Source organism: Triplophysa rosa, linkage group LG15, assembly GCF_024868665.1.
Source record: "Triplophysa rosa linkage group LG15, Trosa_1v2, whole genome shotgun sequence".
NCBI lineage: Eukaryota > Metazoa > Chordata > Actinopteri > Cypriniformes > Nemacheilidae > Triplophysa > Triplophysa rosa.
The window spans coordinates 18,559,400-18,568,115 of NC_079904.1; positions in this window are offsets into that span (position 1 = coordinate 18,559,400).

Sequence of the window (8,716 nt, forward strand, 5' to 3'; positions counted from 1 at the left end):
CGCCACGTGCTGGGGGTTTCTGTTCAGACTCTGCCTCCCTCATTATCCTCTTCACAACACACCTGTTCTCACTCACGCTAATCTCCTCACACCGGTTTCCACTCCCGCTATCTAGTCTTTCTGTATTTAACCTCCTGCTTTCTCTTGCTTCCTGGTCAGTCCGTTAGTTACTTCTCGCTGACTTTGTTGGTCAGCATTCTAGTCTTGTCATGTGATCTAGTCTAGTCTTGTCTTGTCTCTGATTGTGTTTTTGTTCGTTCAGGCTCCAGAGCTCTTTGCACCCTGCTCGGTGTCCCACTGTTTCCCCAGAGCGGCGCAGGTCTGGCAAGTTCGGGTTATCTTCTGGCTGGCTGAGTGGAGTTTTCTTTCCCTGGACGCCCGGAGGCTACCGCTTCTCACCCTCACCAGAGGAGTTCTCTCTCGTGGAGGACCCCGCTCTTTTCCGGGTCCGGTTCGGGAGAGACACCATTCATCCACGGCGTTAGATCACAGTAGCTCTTTTCAGGCTAGTGGCTCGCAGTTTCTCATGGAGTCTCGTTCGGGGATGTGAACTCAGATTTTCTCACGGATTCACCTTTCGAGGTTGTGGTACAGACCCTTTCACGGATTCTCACTTCGGGGCTTGTTTCACGGAGCTTGTCATAGACTTCTTCTCTGTGTGGGTGGATTAACGAACGTTTTCCTACGTGAGTGAGTTGGCAACGGCCTCTGGATTTACGAACTTTTCTCTACATGAGTGAGTTGGCAACGGCCTCTGGATTTACAAACTTTTCTCTACATGAGTGAGTTGGCAACGGCCTCTGGATTTACAAACTTTTCTCTACATGAGTGAGTTGGCAACTGCCTCTGGATTTACAAACTTTTCTCTACATGAGTGAGTTGGCAACGGCCTCTGGATTTACGAACTTCTTCATTACGTGAGTGAGTTGGCATCGGCCTCTGGATTAGCAGACCGTTTACATGTATGAGTTTCTCTTTTCCATTGTTTTTTTCCCCAAAATATTTTCGCGGCCGAGCGCTCGAGCCTGTTTTTGCTATTATTGTGGTTTTTCTCTGTGTGACTCTGTGGAGTATCTTGCGCTAATAAAGCCTTGTTATCCTGCATCTGACTCCGGCCTTACTTCCATAACAGAACGGACTGACCATTATGGAGTCCGCAGGATCGGAATCCCTCCGCTCCGCGCTCGCCCAACAGGGAGTTATGCTGGGACAGCAGAGTACCCGGCTAAACGCGACCGTCCAAGAGGTAGGAGCTATTAATACCCAGATCTCCGAACTCGCAGCCCGACTCGACGAACTCCGACTGGGTGCGGCTGCCGCTGCCGCCAGTCGCCAAGAGCCTGAACCTGAGCCAATAACCCTCCACCATATGACGGTGATCCTAACTCTTGCCATGCATTCTTGTCTCAGTGTGCCTTAGTCTTCACCCTACAGCCACGTCGTTATGCCTCAGAGACTTCTAAAGTGGCTTATGTGCTGACTCTTCTCTCTGGCCGGGCTCGTGAATGGGGGGTGACCGTATGGAATGCCAAAGCCTCCTTCTGCTCCACTTTCGAGGACTTTCGCACAGAGATGGTGAGGCTGTTTGACCGCACGGTTCGGGGAGATGAAGCCGCTGCTCTGTTATCCCGTTTAACACAGAAGGGGGGATCAGTAACTGACTATGCCATCCGCCTCAAGACGCTGGCAGCGGCGTGTGACTGGAACGCAAGCGCAGTGCGCGCCTGCTTCCTGGAGGGCCTGAGTCATGACATCGCCGACGAGCTGGCTGCGCTGGATATGCCTAAGGAGCTCGAGGCACTTATTGGTCTCGCTCTGCGAGTAGAGGGTCGACTCATGCTACAGCGACAACGCCGCCTCTCTAACCTCTCCTGGCGTTCCCAGGCCTCTTCATCTAGTGATACCCCATCTACTACTTCTTCTGTTACAGAACCCATGCAATTGGGGCGACTACGCCTCTCCTCCCAGCAGAGACAACAGCGCGTGGCCCAGGGTCTCTGCCTATATTGTGGCAAGCCCGGTCACTTCGCCATTCAGTGTCCAGTAAAAGACCGTGCCCACCGGTGAGACGGAGAGTCCTGGTGGGCGCCTTTCCTTGCGCAAACTCTCCTTTTGGTCGTGCCCTGTTACCCTGTAGACTGCTCTTCCAGGGCATCTCCCACACCGGCCACGCCTTACTTGACTCTGGGGCGGAGGGAAATTTCATTGATGCAGCCATGGCTCAGAAGTGGAGAATTCCGGCCGTACCTCTCGTCGAACCTATCGAGGCCTGGTCGCTGGCCGGCAGCCGCCTCACTACCGTCACACACGTCACTCCCAGTGTAAGTCTGCTCTTATCCGGTAACCACCATGAGAGCATTGTGCTGTACATCCTTGATTCTCCCAAGAACCCTATCGTTCTGGGACATCCTTGGCTTGTGCAGCACAATCCTCATGTGGACTGGAAGAACAGTTCTATTCTCTCTTGGAGTCAGTCTTGTCATGTGTCTTGTTTGGGTCCTGCCTCGTCTCCTGTTTCTGTGTTTTGTGTTCCGCAGGTAGAGCCCGCTGACCTCACCGGCGTACCGGTGGAGTACCACGATCTCAGCATGGTGTTCAGCAAGTCCCGGGCTACCGCTCTTCCTCCTCACCGCTCCTACGACTGTGCCATTAACCTCCTCCCAGGCACTTCTCCGCCCAAGGGTCGCCTTTACTCCCTGTCTGGTCCAGAAAGAGAGGCTATGGACAAGTACATTCAGGAGGCGCTTCTCGCTGGTCTCATCCGTCGCTCTTCTTCACCGGCTGGTGCGGGTTTTTTCTTCGTCCAGAAGAAGGATGGCTCCCTGCGACCTTGTATTGACTATCGAGGGCTGAATGACATCACGATTAAGAACAGGTATCCCCTACCTCTCATGTCTTCTGCTTTCGAGCTCTTGCAGGGAGCCCGGGTCTTCACCAAGTTAGACCTCCGCAATGCCTATCACCTCATCCGTATCCGGGAGGGAGATGAGTGGAAGACGGCGTTAAATACTCCCACGGGACATTTTGAGTATCGGGTTCTTCCGTTTGGTCTAACCAATGCCCCAGCCGTCTTCCAGGACCTGATCAATAGCGTTCTGGGTGACATGATTAACATTTTTGTCTTCGTGTACTTGGATGATATACTAATTTTTTCCCCCTCTCTCCAGGTGCACACCCAGCACGTTAGACAGGTTCTCCAGCGTTTACTCGAGAACCAGTTGTTTGTTAAGGCGGAGAAGTGCGATTTCCACGGCGAGTCAGTTACGTTCCTTGGCCATATAATTTCCTCGAAGGGGATCAAGGCGGATCCCGCTAAGATAAAGGCTGTCGCCGAATGGCCCACCCCTGACTCCCGTAAGGCCCTGCAGTGCTTCCTGGGTTTCGCCAACTTTTATAGGCGATTCATCAGGAATTTTGGCCAGACGGCCATGCCCCTTACCGCATTGACCTCCATCAAGGTGCCCTTCAGGTGGAATCAGGATGCTCAGGTAGCCTTTGACTCCCTTAAGTCTGTTTTGTCTCTGCACCTATTCTGTCTATTCCAGATCCTGAGCTCCAGTTTATTGTTGAGGTCGAGCTTCGGATGTTGGGGTCGGCGCAGTATTATCTCAGAGGTCAGCCCGGATGGGAAGGTGCACCCTTGCGCCTTTTTCTCTCACCGCCTCAGCCCTGCTGAACGTAACTATGACATCGGTAACGAGAGCTGCTAGCGGTAAGATTGGCTTGGGTGAGTGGCGCCACTGGTTGGAGGGGGCGGCCAGCCATTCCTGGTCTGGACGGATCATAAGAATTTAGAATATATCCGTTCAGCCAGGAGATTGAACTCACGCCAGGCCCGCTGGGCACTCTTTTTTGGCCGTTTCAACTTCACCCTCTCGTACCGGCCCGGTTCTAACAACCGTAAGCCGGACGCTCTCTCCCGTCAGTTCGAGGCCACTGGGGAGGAGACTCCGGTCGAGACCATTCTCACCAAGGGAATGGTGATCGGGGCTCTCTCCTGGGGAATCGAGCAGCGGGTGACGAGGGCCGGTCGAGGGGTGCAAGTGCCGGCAGGGTGCCCGGCGGGCAGGTTATGGGTACCAGCTGCGCTGCGCTCAGAGGTCCTTCAGTGGGGTCATTCGTCCAAACTGGTCTGCCATCCAGGTAATAAGGGAACGTTGGCTGCCATCAGTCAACGTTTTTGGTGGCCATCTGTGGCCAATGATGTCAGACAGTTCGTGTTGGCCTGCCCGACCTGTGCTCAATGCAAAACACCCAACCGTCCGCCCGCTGGTCTACTCCGCCCTTTACCCATTCCCTCACGCCCCTGGTCTCACGTCGCCCTTGATTTCGTCACAGGGCTTCCCCGTTCCTGTGGTAACACCGTGGTTCTCACGGTGGTGGATCGCTTCTCCAAGACGGCCCATTTTGTTCCCCTCCCCAAGCTCCCCTCCTCCCGGGAGACCACTGAACTGATGGTGGATCACGTCTTCCGCCTCCATGGCTTGCCGGTCGACATTGTGTCCGATAGGGGTCCTCAGTTTACTTCCCGATTCTGGAGAGAATTTTGTCGACAGATCGGGACCTCAGCGAGTCTGTCTTCTGGTTTTCACCCGCAGACCAACGGGCAATGCGAGCGGGCCAACCAGGATCTTGGAAGAATGCTCCGCTGTCTGACATCCAACTACCCGAGTTCCTGGTGCTCTCAGCTCTCGTGGGTAGAATACGCCAACAACTCCCTCCCGCCATCTGCTTCAGGTATGTCTCCCTTCGAGTGTTCTCTGGGTTATAATCCTCCCCTGTTTCGCTCTCAGGAACCCGACGCTGCGGTTCCGTCGGCTCTGGCCTGGCTGGCCTGGCCTGGCCAGCGCTGCCGCCGCACCTGGGAGAAGGCCAGAGGGGTCTTGGCCCAGACCGCATACGGACCAAAGCAGCAGCTGATCGCCACCGGTCCTCTCCTCCTACCTTGTGTGTGGTCAACGGGTATGGCTGTCTACCAAGGACCTGCCTCTCCGGGCACCTTCTCGCAAGCTGGCGCCCAGGTATTGGTCCATTCCGTATTTCCAAGGTGGTTAATCCAGTGGCGGTCAGACTCAGACTTCCCTCTACTCTTGGTCGGGTCCACCCTGTTTTTCATGTTTCCAGGGTTAGACCGGTGGTCTCCTCACCACTTTGTCCTGCCAGCATCGTCCCGCTCCTCCCCCCCTCATCTAGTGGATGGCTCCCCCACCTACACGGTGAGGAAGTTACTAGACGTCGACACCATGGCAGAGGTGCCAGTACTTGGTGGACTGGGAGGGTTATGGTGCTGAGGAGAGAAGTTGGGTACCGTCCCGGGACATCCTGGACCAGGCTCTGATCGTGGACTTCAATCGGCGGCGAGGTGAGCCCCCTCTTAGAGCGCTTAGGGAGCGCTGCTGGGGGGGGGTACTGTCAGGTCCCGGGTCTGAGCACCTGTTTGTTTTGTCCTGTCTTTTCTCTGTTAGTGTTTGTCTAGCACAGTTGGAGAGTTTGACAGCTCGCCAGTGCTGGGTGTTTCTGTTTAGTCTCGCCTCCCTCATTATCCTCTTCACGACACACCTGTTCTCACTCAGCTAATCTCCTCACACCGGTTTCCACTCCCGCTATCTAGTCTTCTTATTTAACCTCCTGCATTCTCTTGCTTCCTGGTCAGTCCGTTAGTTTACTTCTCGCTGACTTTGTGTTAGCTTTCTAGTCTTGTCGTTTGATCTAGTCTTGTCTTGTCTCTAATATTGTTTTGTTCGTCCAGGCTCCAGAGCTCTTTCACCCTGCCCGGTGTCCCACTGTTCCCAGAGTGAGTGAGTTGGCAACTGCCTCTGGATTTACAAACTTTTCTCTACATGAGTGAGTTGGCAACGGCCTCTGGATTTACGAACTTCTTCATTACGTGAGTGAGTTGGCATCGGCCTCTGGATTAGCAGACCGTTTACATGTATGAGTTTCTCTTTTCCATTGTTTTTTTCCCCAAAATATTTTCGCGGCCGAGCGCTCGAGCCTGTTTTTGCTATTATTGTGGTTTTTCTCTGTGTGACTCTGTGGAGTATCTTGCGCTAATAAAGCCTTGTTATCCTGCATCTGACTCCGGCCTTACTTCCATAACAGTAATATGATAGCCCATTCCATACTACTACCTTTAGCTATTTTATGAAACAGATACTTATTACCAAGACATTATTAGACGGGTAAAAGTAAATAGATAAATGATTTAAAATAAATAATTAACGTTGTTGTTATTATTAGGGCCTATTTATAACATTTCCATCTATATGATGTATTTACTTAATAAAAGTAAACTAAATAAATGCATCATAAAGAACAAATCTTTATACAGTAAATACCTAAATAATTAGGGTCTTGTTAAACTTATTCTAAACCTCGTTTTAATGTCAAGCTGTCATGTATGAATTAAAGTCCTTGAACTGGTGTTTAAATTGGTGTTTTTCACCTCATTATGGCACACTGAAAGTGGCAACTCTACACGTTACAGAGTTTGCTTAGTTGCATCTGAAAAGTGGAACAAAGAATTTCAGGTAATTCAAATAGACCCACAATTATAGACTAAATAAAAGGCCTCAAGCAGGAGGTTCAATCTGGGCTGTTTTTATTTTCAACTTTTTGAATGGTAGATCTTGCCTTTCAACAATTCTGACGTCGGGGATCTTAGGCTCAAAAAGGTTGGTGACCACTGATTTAGATGATCTAATTATTTTAGACAGTTCATTGTGATCTACGGTAGAAAATAATTGCAATTTCTCCTTAGGGGCGCTGTAGTTAGTTTGTTCAGCGGGTTTCACTTCTGGTTGCATTGTTATAATTATTTCTCTAATATCTTGGATTTTATTTGTGAAGTAGTTCATAAATTCAACACTGTTATGCTGATATCCAGAATCTGAAGTCGCTGACGATTTATTTTTTGTTAATTTAGCCACTGTGTTAAATAAAAACCTAGGGTTGTGCTGGTTTTCTTCTATTAGTGATGAAAAGTAGGTGGATCTAGACGTTTTCAGGGATTTCCTGTATTTTCGAATACTATCCTTCCATGCTGTACGAAATACCTCTAATTTAGTTTTCTTAAAGTTGTGCTCCATTTTTCGGGCCGCTTTCTTTAGAGCCTGAGTGTGTTCATTATACCACGGTGTTGGGCTGCTATTTTTAATCTTCTTTATACGCAAAGGAGCAACTGTGTCTAGCGTTTCCGAGAAGGTGGAGTTAAAAAATTTTAATGGTAATGTCAAAATCTTCAACGTTATTTCTCATGCTAGAGATTTGAGAGAAGTCAGGCAGATTATCAAGAAGCGCATCTTTGGTAGTTGAATTTATTGTTCTACCATATTTGTAACAATGAGTTTTATTTGCAGCCGTAGGCCAGTGAAGCAAACATAATACCAGATAATGATCCGAAATGTCTTCACTCTGCTGAAGGATTTTAACGTCGGCCACATTTATACCGTAAGACAGTATTAAATCTAAAGTATGACTACGAAGGTGAGTGGGTCCTGACACATGTTGACTAACGCCCATGGAGTTAAGAGTGTCTTTGAAAGCCATTCCTAAGGCATCTGTATCGTTATCTACATGGATGTTAAAGTCACCAACGACAAGGACTCTTATCTGCGGCCAGTACTAGTTCTGATAAGAACCCACCAAATTCTTTAATAAAATCTGTGTGGTGCCCTGGAGGCCTATATACAATAGCTATAATACATTTAAAAAATGTTTTATCCTTAGTATTAGGTGTTGATACATGAAGTACCATGACTTCAAAAGAATTGTATTTAGAGTTAGACTTCTGGAAAATGCTAAAAGAGTGCTGCGACACCTCCCCATCTGCCTTTTACATGAGGTTCATGTTTATAATAATAATTGCGGGGGACAAATTCGTTTAAAGTAATATAATCATCTGGTTTTAGCCGTATCTGTCAAACAGAGCATGTCTATTTTATGATCTGCTATCATATCGTTAACAAAAAGTGCTTTATTAGAGAGAGATCTAATATTTAGCAATCCGAGTCGTAACAGTTGATTATTTGTATTTTGTTCATGTTTAATTTGTTTAACGTTTATTTACAGTGACCGGGAGGGGACATGCTTATTTCACTTAGTTTTGTCGTGGCCATGAGATATTACTTCGTGGGAACGTGATAATATATTGTGGCCACGAGATCAGCTTTTTGCGGTAATGACATCCTTATGTTGTGGCCACACGATGTGAATTTGTTCCCTCAAGATCCTATGGTGAGGGAAGACATCCTTTCTCGTGGCCACGACTTTGTATGTTGAGGGAACGACATCCTTATCTCGTGGCCATGACTTCGTATGTTGAGGGAACGACTTCGTTATCTTGTGGCCACGACTTAGTATGTTGAGGAAACGACATCCTTATCTTGTGGCCACGACTTAAATGTGTGCGCGTCTATTAGCGCCTGGAACTATCAGAAATAGATTGGACTATAATAATATTTATTCTTAATTAAAATATAGCGCTGAACTAATAAAAAAACACATTCGTTTCCTTTTAGTCGTTTTTATTTTTTCCTGTGATAAATGAATAGGTTTAATTGCGATATGGTTGGGCTGCACGGTTATGTCAAAAGCATATTCTTTACATTATTCCCCTTGATATTGTAATTGTAATTATTAATGATGATTCGTTTTTACATTTTATAATGACTTCAAGGCTTCAATTTTGGAGGGGGATTGCGCATAATTTAAATTG